Source organism: Neopsephotus bourkii, unplaced genomic scaffold (genome assembly GCF_033783945.1).
Source record: "Neopsephotus bourkii isolate Nb327-2 ecotype Australia unplaced genomic scaffold, CSIRO-AGI_Nbou_v1 NB_168, whole genome shotgun sequence".
NCBI classification, from domain to species: Eukaryota; Metazoa; Chordata; class Aves; order Psittaciformes; family Psittacidae; genus Neopsephotus; species Neopsephotus bourkii.
The window spans coordinates 6,903,474-6,917,741 of NW_026900684.1; the positions used below are offsets into that span (position 1 = coordinate 6,903,474).

General features: G+C 36.0%; 1 protein-coding gene across 1 annotated transcript in view; it reads right to left on the reverse strand.

Annotated features, from left to right (window-relative positions):
• TENM3 (teneurin transmembrane protein 3) overlaps positions 1-14,268 on the reverse strand; it is a 1,300,329-nt gene that overhangs the window by 814,975 nt on the left and 471,086 nt on the right. The window contains exon 5 of the mRNA XM_061372205.1: positions 6,485-6,649. The gene's annotated coding sequence lies outside the window, so the exon portion shown is untranslated. The remainder of the gene's footprint in view (positions 1-6,484; positions 6,650-14,268) is intronic.

Genomic DNA, 14,268 nt, shown 5'->3' on the forward strand with positions numbered 1-14,268 from the left:
ACCTATTCCAGTGCCTCACCACCCTAACAGGAAAGAATTTCCTCCTTATATCCAATCTAAACTTCCCCTGTCTAAGTTTTAACCCATTACCCCTTGTCCTATCACCACAGTCCGTAATGAAGAGGCCCTCTCCAGCATCCCTATAGGCCCCCTTCAGATACTGGAAGGCTGCTATGAGGTCTCCACGCAGCCTCCTCTTCTCCAGGCTGAACAGCCCCAACTTTCTCAGCCTATCTTCATATGGGAGGTGCTCCAGTTCCCTGATCATCCTCGTGGCCCTCCTCTGGACTTGTTCCAACAGATCCATGTCCTTTTTATGTTGAGGACACCAGAACTGCACACAATACTCCAAGTGAGGTCTCAAGAGAGCAGAATAAAGGGGCAGGATCACCTCCTTCGACCTGCTGGTCACACTCCTTTTGATGCAGTCCAGGATACGGACAAATATGCACAAGTTTGTATATTTGTGAACATAGAATAACATAGAAGGTTCAAGAAAGACAGGTCAAAGAAGACACCCTCCCACTATGGGGTCACGGAAGGTAAACCAAATTTCACTAAAAAGCATCACTACCTTATGAAAATCACTTGAGAGAAAAGCTTTTTTGTTGACAGATTATGTGTCCTCTAAGAAGAATATAAATAGATAAATAGCTCCCAATGGTAGCTGTCTCTCTCAAAGCCAAGTTAAGGAACTTCAGTTATTTCTGATCACAAAACAGAAGCAGAGGAAGAGAGGAAAGCATATAACCCTGTGCCATACAGAGCTACTGCTGCTGTAAACTATTTGAAATCTGTCTGCTCTAGTTTACACCACTTGAGAAACAGAAGAATAATTAGCTTCACAAGATCACTAGTTGTCCCTTTCTATATTCCTATTGTGCTACATATGTACACCCCACAATGATTGCCCTATGGGTGGAAATACTTTCATACCATTCCAGACAGAGGAGGGGAGTTCCTCTCAGTTTTGAAGTACAGAAGTAGAAAAGTTGGATTTGCTGTTTAGGAAGTAGCAGGTATCCTAGACAGTTCCTTGCACACTGCACCTCACTCCTATACACAAGAGCATCTTATTAGAAAAACTTTGCTACTGAATGTTAATGTTACCTTTTATGTTCTGGTTTTTGCTCTATTCTTAAATAACAGTAATGCAAAAATCCACATTTCAGCTGTGATAAACAGAAACTAATATTTCTTTCAGACAATTTTCAATTCTTTCATTCAATTCCATGGAACGTAAAATTTTTGCTTTTCTCACACAAGATTTTACTTTACAGTAAAGACTTAACTGGTTTGGTATTTAAAAACAAGAGAACATAATCGGATTACTGACAGTTTGGAAGTGCTTTCACACCCCATACTTTACATGCATTTTTAATAACCATTTGTTATTACTGTTCTGTAATATGGAAATCCATATTATTGTTAATATTGCACAAATTCACAGCTAATCACATTATAGTACCAAAGGAACAATTATAGTATGTGAATGTGTATAAAGATTAATATACATATCCTAATAAATCTCAGCTGACCCATTAATGTACAATGGGCCCAAAGGAGGCCTCATATCCTTAGTATATAAATGGCACATTTCTTTCCCCCTCCACTCCTTTCCTCATTTTGTTTTATATGTACAAACTGCCATAAAAAGGAAAATTAAGCCATACAAAAACACTCTCAAACATCAAGAGGCTAATCAAAAGCACAAACCACTTTCTTTTCTTATTATGCTACGAGAATCACGCTAATATTTGACATGCATGTACAATGAGCTTTTTTTTTACTCTCCCTTTTGAGGATAAAGCTTCTGAGGTGCTGGACGGACATCTGTACCACATGCAAGCTGCAATGAATAGCTAGGTGGGCTAAGGGATGAATTTTGCATTTTAATTGTAAATTACAATGGCTTTTTCTTGGTTTAGGGCATACCTTCAGCTGTTTCAATTAAATCTCTTGTAGTTTAAAATGAAAGAAAAAAAGAGACAAATGATCCTTTTTGTTATGTAAGATATGCTTTACAATATCGTTACATAGTGACAACTCCTTGTCCTCCTGTCACATCCTGTCCCTTAGACCATGCTGCAGAAAAGCAATTTTCTGCCTCAAAAGCACTCTATTTTTTAAAAGTTTGTCTCTGGGCAATTTTCAGGTCTACTAGAGCTGCACAACTGTATACAGATGAGAAAGACCCAAAATAGGGCAATTTATTTGATTCCTCCTCTTCAAAACATTTAGCTGAGATTGCATATCCAACAGAGAAACCCCAAAAAGAATATTGAGAGATGACCTGCAGTGACACACATCTTTTTTTTTTTCCACAAAAATTTGCATTAAACATCTTCTCCAAGCTCCTCAGAGAGTCTAGATTTGACTTTTGTTTAATATGACCTTTAACACAAGTATTTCCCAGGATATTAGCAGCTAATTTATTTTTTAAAGGAGATCCTAAGAATCACTCAGTTAAATAAAACAAGGAGTTTTTCAGAGGCAGACAAGTTTTTTTGTGGTTTGGGTTTTTTGAGTGGGTTTGTGGATTTTTTATATTTTAGAAAAAAAGATGTGAATTCATTTGAATCCAGTTTCTCCCTTGTTAAAGAGTAAAGAACCACTTGGATGAGAAAACACATCCTTCCAGCATTCACCTCCTGGTAACTTAGCATTTCTCAATGCCTGAAGCTAGTTTGACCTCAGTATTCTCCTGGTACACTTCTACTTTAACACAGTAAGGGCATTTCACAATAGAGCAAAGGCCTTGCCTTTAAGACCATCCACATCTTGAAAATTACTTTAGCTGCCTGAAAGTCTTTCAGGAATTAGGATAACTTCAGGATTTGGGCCTCAGTTTGCTATGAATGTAACATTCACTAAAGGATCATATGAATTAAAGAAAGAAGATAACAGTTTTGAAACTTGTGAGCAATCAAGTTTCAAATCTGAGCCTATCAGCTCCTCATTGTCTGAAATCACGTTCAATTTGCATACAGTTTTGAAAATTTTAAACCAGACTGATTTAGGGCTCATTTAGCCTTAAAGACCTAATTTTCTCCATTTTATTTTTCTACTGTTGTCTTTGTCAATTGAAAGCTAAGTACGTTTAGTTTCAGAATTTCATGCTGGCACTCATGTTAAAAATTACTCTTAACATTGACACCATAAAATAATAAGACATAAAGAATACCTATTATCATACATGGTTCTGGTTAGTAGATCAGACCTGAGAAGCAGAAGTATGAAAATCCTTTGCTAATACAATAAATACCTTTATTGTGAAGGCATTTTGACTTTTTCTGTATCTGGCATGTGAGTATACTTAAAAATGACTGAAAGGGAAATGTCCATTATTTATCTTTTATCTAAGGTGTAGAAATGAATTATCCTCCAGTACAGAAGTATATTGCTTATTTAGCATAATTCACCTTACGAACCTTTGTGCCAGAAAGGCCCCCACACTGCCAGGGCAGCACCTACAAGGTCTGGGGTCAGCCAAAGAAGGTAACAAGAGACAAGAAGAATAGGGAAATTGGAGTTACAGTTGAAATCAGTAATCTTACAGTACAAACAAAACAAGATTTCCAAAGGAAAGCTGGCTTTATTAGTTCTAGGTCCTGAAGCACCATGTTTCTGCTAGTTGGTAGTTCATGTGACTTTTTTATTTAAAAACAAGAGTGCTATGATTCTGATTTCATCAGATTCCTAAGAGTTCAGGCACAAGAAAAATAAATAAAAGTGAACAAAAAACTTGCAGACACAAAGAAATATGTATATTCTGTTTTGGCCAAGTACTTAGAGGAGAGCAACACTGTTTAAGATTAATGATAGTTTATACTTTGGAAGTTAATGCAGTGTACACAATCAATCCATATTTGAACCAAGTTGTAAGGAAGTGTTCTCATAAAGCCTTTGTATGTAGTTCAGAGTTACAGACTTCAAAGGGGTAAACTTGCCTTTAAAGCTTTCTGTGTTAGAGCTTACACAGGATTTTTCACCAAATTCCTGAAAAATAGTTGAAGCTTTAAAAAAACCCTAATAAAATAATCAGAGGTGGATTAAAACCAAGAAAGTGTTCAATCCTATCTTCTTCATACAGGGGGAAGATTTATAGGTATATAATTGCAATATTTAATGTGTTTAGTTATCAATTTACTCCTCTCATTTTTCTGGAATTAAGTCCCCTTACTCTTTGTAAAATGTCAAAATTGAACACAATATCAAGTATGTGCTAAATGGAATGAAAGCAGCATATTACTGAACCTATAACCGTCTGGCAGATCACACAGAAGTACGCAGTTGTATCAGAGAAATTAACACAAGAAAACACAGTATCACAAATTACTGACATGCTCTGTCAACTCTTTTAACCCTAGATGTAGCCAAAAGTTAAAAAGCCACCATCTTTTGAGCTATCAGAAATGCACTGAGAAATGGTAACCATTATATCTGATCCTCTCTGGTCACCTCCTAACTTCTCAAACCTGCTATTTTCTTACTTTCTTAGTAAGGACAGAGCAGTTGCTGTCGTTCAATTACCTGTCATTATTAAACCAGGTCCTCTTAAAAGATTTGGAAAAAATGCAATTATAACTGAATAAGTTGTGATATGTATGCCTATCCATAGAATCTTGCAAGGAAAATAAGAAATTCTGAGTCTTTAAATGTTGGACTGTTTATAGTTCTGTCCCATCCATTTTAAAGGAAAGCAGATATATGTGCAAAATACCATAATAGGATAAAACAGCAAGTTATTTTATACAGCTGCTTTGCAATATCCTCTGAAGATATAAAACTGGCTTGACAGAAAACTTCAGAATGGAATCACAGTTAAAGAAGGTCTTTTCTAAAAAGATGAATGCTTTGAGAATCTACCCTCCCTTCACGTTCTAAACGGTATGCAACCTTTCCATCATACATCACTACATGTTGCAGTATGTGGTTATGACTATGTTACTAGACAGAAATCTGTATAAAATGTATTCATCCAATCCATTTATTCATTCCTTCATTTTTTAAAATTGTTAATATAACGATCCCAGAGCAGGGTGAAGGCTTATTTCAGTTCTAACCACGAAATTAGTAAAACTCCACCACAAAGTTGATGTAGAAAGAAAGAACATTGATAGAGCATAGCCATTCATGCAATTCTGCTAATTTTCTGCCTTCTTTCTCTTCTCTGCTCTGTTCCCTGATTAGAAGCCAAGGAAATCTGTGGCAATCCTAACCCATAGCTGAAGAATTCCTAAATGGCCACAGTGATCATTCTTTAAGGAAGAGAGACATACACTACATATACCAGCCTTTCCTTTTGCTGTGTTCCTTTGAAGGAGAGACATTATTTTGTTAGCCTGGTGCCATGATAATCCTCCTATTAATATTTCTTTTGAAGCTTCTCTCGTCCTTTAAATTGACATACTGCAAGTACACATATGGTTAAGAAAAATAATTAATAAAAATCAAACATTACTGATCATACAGTCATAAATGATACATCACAGTTGTCTGGCTGCAGTCTGACTAGGTGATAATTGCAACAATGTAGTTAATACGGAATGGCAGCCAGCTAGGTGACTCTTTATGGCAATGTCTTTAGATTAAATGTGTAATCCTTAAATCATTTCCAGCCTTAGTTCCTGCATGTATTTACAGCTTCCAAACTGTTCCAAGCCAGGTTAAAGTATTTTTTTGTATCTATGTACTTTGTAATTTTCTGCGTTATGGTACTGTAAATATTCCTGAGCCATGGATGGCTGTTTCACTATATCCACATCTGCTTTAAATACTAAAAATCTCTTTAGGCATACTGGATATCTCAAGCAGAATAAACCAGACGAGATAGCCTCAAATGACCTGAAAACTTTTTCAGTACTGAACTACATAATTTAGACAGCCTTATGGGGCTACTACGGTTACTACATTATCCCTGGACTGCCCAGGGTATCAGAATTTCTGCAGTGCTGTGATTCCACCGTAGGCATGCTTCCCAAACCAGAAGGGTCCCGGAATGCAGCCTCCAGCTATCTTCCTTAATTACTACACTTGTGAAAGTTTCCCCTTGCCATATTTGGGTAGTTATTATAAATTTATACCATTCTGGACCATTTAGCCAACAGAAAGTAACAGGAAGAGATAAGAGATTCTTGTTTGCTGTCAGGAAGTATTTCTTTCTCTAAATAGTCTTTTGAAAGATTGTTTCATACAGTTTGAATAGGCGCACATGCCAGTATTCTCTAAATGCTAAAAAGTCTAAAGAACTCAGGTGTTGTTAAATATCCCAAGCTACCACTTATTAAAAAACAAAACAAAACAAAAAAAAAAAAAAACCAAACACAAAACACAACAATCAAACCGAAACCCAACAACCCAAACACCCACATATGCAAGTTTTTTTCATACTTCGAAAAAACTGGAAAACCCTCAGTCAACACAGTTTTTTGAAAGAAGTTTCTTTGTACCAAGGAACTGTTTTCCCCATGTGGTCACTCACCAATATTTATAAGGGAAGGCCACTTTGAATGCCACCAGCAGATGAAAAAACAGGAGGAAGGAGGGGTTTTCTGTCTTCACTGAGCTGGCTGATTCTGCCAAAGTGATAGCCGACATTGACATTACACAAGAGAAAGGCTGTTGTAGTCTCACAGTCCCAGGTCTGCTGCAGAAACAAAACAAAACCAAAACAAGAAAGAAAAACATATGTGTATACTTTTCAAATAAAAGTAATGCCAAAGCATTAAAACTCTGATCTCTGGAATATAAATAACATTTTAATCTTGGCTTTAAACAGTTATCTCAAATCTGCTTGAAAAATAAGATTTAGAAAGACCCCTAAGAAATTGAATATCCTTCTGTAAAATTAATCTACTTCGAGGGTTTATTGGAAATAAATGGCCATAAACATCTTATGTACTCAGCTGGTGGTAGGAGGCAGACAGAAATTACAATTCTGTAGAAATAAGGAAAAGCTGAGATCTGAAGTGAAGATTTTATGCAGAATACATGGCAAGGATTGACAGGAAATTTTATAGGCGAACATGGCTATAGGTGAATGTGGCCTACGGAAAACTTAAGGGAAGGGTGAACGAATAATGAGGGATTCCTATTTATGAATTTATTTATTTATTTCATTTTCCTAGCATCTTTGTGAATTATTACCTATACGCCTGATACGTCCTAAAAGAAAAAACTGTGATGAATAAATAAACAGCTCTAGAAATCTTCAATAGGGTCCTTTACCTTGTAGGGAATATTATCATTGGCTTTTGATACAATTTCTGCTGCAGGGAAAGACTTTCAAAGCTCAGAATGCAGAAGTATTGCCAGGCACTCAAAGACCCCCTGCTGTGCGCGTCAAACTAAGAAATCTCTCTGAACTTGTCGAATTAAAAGTCATCTCTCTCTCTCTGCAGCCCCTGCATGAGCTGGGAAGCTCTGTCCTCATTTTTTTTAGGCCTTCCATGATAAACAAATGGAGCCTGAAGCATCTTTATTCTTTTCAGGCACATAATTAAAATTCTTTAAAAAAATGTAATTGAAGGCAATGAATTTCAAAAGGAGGTTCTAGTTAACAACGAGGCTAGAACAGTTTCAGTAGGCCACACTGCTTTACTGTTCAGTTTTGTTTCAAAGGTAAAAGCAAAACAGCCTGTTAAGATCGTGGGTGTTTTTTGTGCAGGGTTTTTTTTTTTTTTATTTTTAATTTATTTTGCTTGTACATTGAGAGGTGGCTCCAAACTCAAACATCTCAGCAGGATTTATGCTTTCTGGAATGTCGTCATACTTAATTACTGAAACAGCAAAGAGGAGTATGCTATTAAAATATGAACAAAGCAGAAAGTATTCCTGGTTTCTCAAAAATCATTATTTATATATCACCTAAAAAATTAAAGAATGTATTTATTGAAAATTTTGTATTTTCTTGCCATGCCTCTTTCATACATCCAAACCATTGTAAATACTCACAGGCTCACAAAATATTTTTCACCTGGTAATGCTAGAATGCTACTTTTCTGTGATCACTATTGCTGTAAAAAAAATGTAATAATTACTTTTAATAGGCATTTTTGATGTTGCCAAGAAAAGAGCAAGTACTGATATAATGAATAATTTCAGATTTTAATATAACAGGAATGAAAAACTACCTCTTTGGATTGGAATACCAGGGATTATCACACAACATTAACTAAAAAGCAGAAGACAAGACAGTGTTTCAGAAATTCACCTCTAAGGTGACTTCCTAGAGAGCTCAAAATCTAAACCTAATGCTTCTGAGTATCTCTTTCAGGGGGATTTTCAGTATCTCTCTCTATTGAAAGCAAAAATCTTCAGTTTTCACCTGTTTCTTTCCATGCTGTGTTCTTAAACTGTACTTCTGGCTATAAATGACCATATGAAATGTTTTGTTTTGGTTTCTTTCTTTTCGAGTTACTCCCTAGAGAGACTGGAGATTGAGATGTTTTAAGGGAAATTTTTTATGATTCTTGTAGCATTAAAAAAGAAAGTTGTAGCAAGGCAGCAACTACTCCCACAACTCCTGGGTAGCACTCTGCTTCTGATAGTTATGATGCCTATGGGAGACCTGAAACAACATAGCTAACAGCTGCTTTTCATCCTTGGTGGGGGGAAAGCACAGCATGCATTCTGACTGGGTCAACAATTACTGTGACTGGTAGGGAGGTGGAAAGAGGATCCAGTTACCTCCACTGGAAAAAAAACAATGATAAACTAGATCTAGCAGAAGCAAACTGAGGCTTTGACTACACTATCAAGTTATAGCTCTGCTAGCCAGGAGTTATTTCTGTCCTAGTGTGGTTTTGGTTATATTTTATATTTTAAAGTAAAATCTTGTGCACCATAGGGCACAGCTCATTGCAGAGGTCATGCTGAACAGGCAATATAGAGAACCGCGCAGCAAGTTTGGCTCCCTCCATTTTCCACAATTTTCTTGTATTACCTCAGCAGGTTTTAAATACTCAGATTCCTACATGCCTTCATCTCATGCCCAGAACACACAACATACAGCTTCACTTTTCTATTGTGCACATGAAACTTTCACAGACTGCACAGAGTCCACCCCATCATGCTCTAATCTGGACAATATTAATAACAAATAACGATCATAGAATCATAGAATAGTTAGGGTTGGAAAGGACGTTAAGATCATCTAGTTCCAACCCCCCTGCCACGGGCAGGGACACCTCACACTAAACCATCTCTGGCCTTGAACACTGCCAGAGATGGAGCATTCACAGCCTCCCTGGGCAGCCCACTGCAGTGCCTCACCACCCTAACAGGAAATAATTTCTTCCTTATATCCAATCTAAATCATCAAGCAGTCCCTCCTATGCCTTCAGTATCCATGTAAAAGTGAACTCTTCTTAGCCTTCCCTTCAGACATATTAGGGTGATTTTTGAAAACGGATTTATTGTCTTTATTTTTAATTGTATAGAGTAACTTAATGTGCCATGAAATCAACAAAATCCCTGCATGGATAAAACCTATAAAACAAAACAAATATAGTCGAATTAGTATTTTCAAACTTCATTTCTGCTATAAAACTGAATTAATGAGAGCAATGTGATTATGAAAAGAAACTCATGCCACAATTCGCTCTGTAGAATGTGAAGGACATTGGACAAAAACAAAAAGAAGTAAAAAAGAGACTGTATCTGATGTTTTAAGAAAAAAAAAAAAAAAGCGAGGCCCAGAGTGAGTATTTAATATCTGTTTGCAGAATGAGTAAAGGTTGCTTTAAGTTCAATGAGCACTCACTGTAAAGTTTAGGGAAGATCAGTAGCTTAGAAAAAAGTGGCTATTGAAATATGAGTCACATCTATGAACAAAAGTGATCAAAGTCTACTTGGCTGCCAGTGTCTTCAGTTTATTCCAGTGCAGTACACATATTACTTGACTGAAAGGTGTGTAGATATAAGGCACCCAGGTGTCTGCCTACTGTCACTGGGCCTGAAATTCTCATATGTCTGACTTCCTTTATTGATTTCTTTTTCCTAAGCAGCAGCAGCTGAAGTACTTTTTATAACATTGGGGAACACATTTACAATAGAATAAATTCATATAAATTCCCCTCTCCCCTCTAACCCAGAATTATTTTAATAGCTGTGATAAATCCCAAATTCTCCAAAGCTTCTTTCCACTTAAATAACGATATTATGACAATAATGTTATATAGTCATATCATACATTCTTATGTAATTTGAGGATCTCAGATAACACTTTTTAATGGAGAAGAAAAAATATCTTTTTATACCATTGTCACATAAGAGCTTAATGCAAGTTATTTTTTCTTTCAAAAGCCATTTGCAACTTGTAAACACATACCTCTTATATGCCATAAACCAAATATTTAACTTGGGTAGAAAATTAGGATACCTACAGCAAAACTTTCCAAGATACAGTTTTGATCCAGTAGTTCAATGTTCTGTGTACAAAACTGTGGACAGATGTTGTCTCGATATTTAATATGAGGTACTGCTATTTCAGAAGATGGCAAAAGAGCAAGTAAGGGAATGCAAACCCAAATTCTGAGTTCAATGGAAAGTATAAGAGCAAGGCAGAGTATTTCAGCTGGTCTTTCTTTTCAAGATAGCCCCATTTCCATTTCCTAACATACAATTTTCCATATAATGTAAAAAGTCAGTGCGGATCCTCCTTATTGTTCCCATGTCTAGATTATTTAGATTAATACAGATTCATGGCTTCTCCAGTCTAATATTATATCATATATTCTGCAACTACACCAAAACATAACTTTGTAAATTAGATTTAAACCAGAGATTAAAACAGAACCATGGGGGACAGAAGGGAGGAACTAGTTAGTGAGTTTTGATATCAAATGATAGGCTACATAGATTCAATTGAAAATATTAAAAATATAAACTTAACCTTATAAACAGGTTCATTCCCTCACATTATTACTGATTTTAGTGTTCCAAATGCAGTAGTAATCACAAAGTAACTAAAAAAAATGTCAATAAGTGTTTCACATCGTTCTTTCCCTCATGAATGTAGGCAATATGACCCTTTCCTCAAGGCTATTCAGTATTAGAAATTACCTGAAGCACTTGAAAATTTCACTTACCATGTATTTTGAATGAGATATTAGTAGATGGCAATAAGAGAATAGATAATATCAATAAAATAGATCTTGGTTTCATTATCATGTACTTAAATCTAGCTATTATGGCCAAGGTCTTAGAAACAAGAGTTAAGAAAGCAAAAACCACTTCTTTTCTGGGAATACAATCTCTATATAAAAATAAAAAAAGGTAAATTTTTGAGTGAAATCTTCCTGATGATTTTTTATTGGATCTATTAAGCAAGCATACCACTATAAGCAGGTGCATCTTATAGAGTGCAGAAGGTCTGATGCCCTTTCCAGTACAAAAATGAAGAAAGGAATCGATAACACTTGGCAGAAGAACATAAGCTTGTGTCAAAGTAACTCCCGCATTATCTTGATGTATTTACTGTTTTCTTTGAGTTGTTATTCTCTCATGAACCCCCCTTCCCTATCACTTGGGTAGGAGTTCTGTAGCTCTAATCTCCTCTTATTCCTAAATTTATTTACTCTATATTTTCTAAAACCCAAGTACTTTACATTATTAAGTCTCGTTCTGTGTTGCTCCTGAAAGCTAACAGCTGTCAGACCCTTGCAGAGTTTTGACAACTAACACTCTGTTCAAGCAAAACCCCTCTGTATAACTCCAGTGATGTGACTGGTGCTCTTTGGATACAAAAGCAGAGTTGCCTGACAGTTGAGTGTCTGCTTCATTTGTCAGGAAGAAGGGAAGAAAATCTACTTTGCTAATCAAGAATCATTGTCAGCTCTTAATAATGTTTGATGGTAGGATTACCCATTATATTTACAATATTGACAACCTGGTAGGGCAGAAAGCCTTAAAAGGTGGAAATAAACAGAGCATGGAGCAGCTGTACTGTGCTGAAGAGACTGAGAATGGGGTGAGAATGGACCCAGCTCCATTTTACATGCAGAATTTTTGAGGATTTGTCTGCACAAGGGACAATTAACTCAGGCAGGCATCTTACAGAGAAGCTGTAATCTATCATTTTGATACAAAAGTTCTTTAAATAGTAAAGATCAATTGTTAAAGATTCTCACACACCGAGACTCTACGCTGCTCTTCGTTCTCTCATTCACAGTACAACAAAATGAGAAAACAAGTTATAGGGAAGGAATATACAGATACATCAAATACCTTTTTATATTTATACTCTTTAAAATGTATTAATAATCAGTGCTCTTCTTAACGTAAGTTAATGATTGCAGTATCTTTTTCCTTGTATATATTTTGCTATTTTTGCAGTCAATTTAGAAGTTCTTTGAAACAAATTGCTCTGGCAGCTTCCCCTTTATGCAGTTCTTAGGAAGCCTCTGATAGTACAGAGTGTATCTGTCAAATTCAGTGCTGAGAACAGGAAACTGAGATAGTTATGATAAATGAGCACTTTATGCGTGGAACTAACTTTATGTTGCTATTATTGCATAGTGACAGAAAGATGTGTTACGTATTCATGTAAACAGGACCACTATATAAATGTTGAATTCTGAAATATCTCTTAAGACAGAGTAAAGTCTGGTGGAAATCTGGAAAAAAATGAAACACCTCTTAAAATGATCACATTTTATACTGCAATGTTAGTATTTGTATTGTAAGTTTCATCAGCATACAAAATTGCATGTGGGAAATTAAAGCATGTAATAATTTATGTTTTAACACAGAATTATATGAAAACCTTATTTTCTATTAATAAATAAATTGGATAGCTTATACAATGCTTTTAGAGATATAATTGTTTTAAAGTGGGTCACTGAAATTTCTAATTTTACAGAAGTTAGATCTCAGTTCCTAAACCCCAGTACTTTCATGTTACCTGGAGTTACTAAACTGTAACTGTTATCATTTCTTGAAGTCTGAGGGTTATTAATTTAAGCAAATCTCAGATGTTTAGAAACTTCCTAATAAAAACATTTTAGCCCTACAGAAACAAGGAGAAAAAATTCATATGATCTAATCTTGAAGTTGCTGTACAGTGCACTTAGACACTTCCTCCTTATTAAGGATGGGAAGTTTACTATGTTAGAGCTTTTAAACTCATCTACTAGATGCATAGGATATATACTGAAAAGATCATCTCCTGTACAATTAAGACTTTTAAAAAGTTGTTTAACTTTCAGGATGTTTCTTTTGATCTTAAACTATTTCATTTGAGAACTTAGAGGTTTTAAAATAAATTCTAAGTTGTACCTATAAAGTAAATGTATCTGGTCATCAAAATTCTGTAATTCCATGATATCGTTTAGGGGCTTAGTATGATAGAAGAGATTTTACTACAAGTAAGCTGCTTAGACACTATGAATGTTAGACTGGATGCAGTATGGGTGGATTAGTCAAAAGCACAAGTTGAAATTGACCACAGCTCACAGTAAGTATCACAGTATCACAGTATGTTAGAGATTGGAAGGGACCTCAAAAGATCACCTAGTCCAATCCCCCTGCCGGAGCAGGAACACCTAGATAAGGTTACACAGGAACGTGTCCAGGCGGGTTTTGAATGTCTCCAAAGAAGGAGATTCCACAACCTCCCTGGGCAGCCTGTTCCAGTGTTCCGTCACCCTCACTGAGAAGAAGTTTCTTCTCAGGTTTAAGTGGAACCTCTTGTGCTCCAATTTGTACCCATTACCCCTTGTCCTTTCATTGTTTGCCACTGAGAAGAGCCTGGCTCCATCCTCGTGACACTCCCCCTTTATATATTTATATACACTAATAAGGTCACCCCTCAATCTCCTCTTCTCTAAACTATAGAGACCCAGCTCCCTCAGTCTTTCCTCATAAGGGAGATGCTCCACTCCCTTAATCATCTTAGTTGCCCTGCGCTGGACTCTCTCCAGCAGGTCCCTGTCCTTTTTAAACTACAGGTTGCCCTACAGCTTTTATTGTCACATAGGAGTTTTGTCTATATCAAAACACACTAAATGGATTACCATGAGTTTATCTTCCACTGAGAGTGCACTTGACATTTCATCAAACCATTCATTTGCAATATTTAAGTATTAAAGAAGAATCCTCATACAATTTAATGACTTTCAATGTACCAATTGGAGTGGATTGTTCCCATATACTTTTGAATTCAACAATATAACTCTAAATTATGAAAGAAAAAGATCAAGACAAGAATATTAAACTGTTCTTCATACAAGGGGATTTGCTCTCCAGTATTTTCAGATGTTTGGT